We start from the raw sequence: 1,788 nt of genomic DNA on the forward strand, positions 1-1,788 counted from the left end.
GATGGGTGGTTGATATGGCCATCTCTCTGAGTCCCCCCCCTCCTCCCTCCCCAAATCTTCCTTACAGCCCACCCGTCTCCTCCCCTTCCATCAACCCCCAATGACATTTTGCAAAATGCAGTGCAGGGGCTCCCGAGGTGCTTCCGATGATTGCCGCTGCTTAAACTGCTGTCAGCACTGTCAGGATAACAGTGATTTATCTCCATAGCACTTTATGGAAGTTAGTGTTTTCTGTTAACCTGAGCACTGAAATGCTGCTTGGTGCTGGCTTGCAGTCACTTTAACCTGAATCAATCATGTCTTGATTTTTCCATAAAAGAAAAACCCTCTGTAAATAACACTCGAGCTATTGGTGCATTGAATACACTAAGCCCAATAGCAGCCCTGCTAAGCTGGGCTTGATGTGCAGATATCATTGTTACCTGTTTCCAATATCCTCATGCCAATGCTGGGATTTGATGCTTTGACTTTTGCGTATAATTTCTTCAAATGGGGAAACACTTAATACCAGTGCTGTCAAGAGACACAAACTGAACCTGTGGTGTAAGGCAAAGAATCATGAAAAAAAAAAAGTTTGAAATCACAATCGTGCAGACGTGAAACAATAATGCACATTGATTGTGTATGAAGCAGTATATTCTTTGGTCTGAGTTGAATCTGTTCAGTTTTAGATAGCGGGTCCCTCTTGAGATGATAGAAGAGCTGTTTTGATGTTTAAAGCATTGCTAATCTTCTAAAGCCTTAGGCTACTCATCCCACTGCATATTTGCAGGCCTGTCAGTTTTAGTGGGGATGCAAGAGGATGGTCCTCTGAGCAAATGAATTTTTTTTTTTTTTTTGGCCTGTTTTTCCTTTTTAGCTTTGCAGACACTATTTGAGATTTACTGCAAACATTTGACCACCGGCCTGGTGTATTGACTGCGTTTGACAAGCGTAATCCTTTTCTTCTTTCCAGTCACTTCCATTCTGCGATCAATCAGAGCATCAATGCCCTGTAGACTGCTATGAAGTGCAGACGCAGTGTTCGATCATGAGCCAGGCACCTTGTGGACTTTCACTATAATATAGTGATTGATTCATCTTCAAAGATATCTTAAGTGGTTGGCTGGGCACGGTATATAATGCCTTTTGTTGACTGCAGCCCTTTCCTTTACCCAGTTTGCAATCCTTTAAAACAGCAACACAAGCACACACATCAAAACTTAACCCAAGACAAATACACTGCTTTTTGATGTGATTCATTCCCGCTCACCCCTTGAATTTCTCTTGTGGGACACAACTTTGATTTGAAAAATGATAAAGTGTCGAGTAGTGTACAAACAGAAGATGCTCTTTGAATCCCTTTAGATTCCACCATTACTTTCCTGTTTGAAAATTGCAAATTTGAACCTGAATCGCAATAGAAAACTGTTCCAGATTAATCTGGCAGGAACCCTGTACTTAAAGGGAAAGTTGTGGTAGACCTATACTTTGAACAAACACTGAATAAGGCCAAATAATAGACTTTAAAGTTTCAGCGGAGACCAGACAAAACCCACAGATCTGCAATAGCTTTTATGTCTATTTGAGTTAGTGTGTCCTCAGGCTTGGTTTACCTATTTCAACTGTGATACTCTTGATCAACTGTGGCCTGAAGTTTAATGCCATAGTCATGTTACAAAAGAGCAGCTATTATTATGTATCTTATTCACCTATTGACAGTCAGCGGAGTGAGAAGTGAGGATATGGAGCATGTTCTCTTGCAGCATCCAGGGGTTAGGGTGAAGGGTCAGAAACCTGCTCTTTGTC

This window comes from Thunnus thynnus, chromosome 1, assembly GCF_963924715.1.
Source record: "Thunnus thynnus chromosome 1, fThuThy2.1, whole genome shotgun sequence".
In the NCBI taxonomy this organism is placed as follows: domain Eukaryota; kingdom Metazoa; phylum Chordata; class Actinopteri; order Scombriformes; family Scombridae; genus Thunnus; species Thunnus thynnus.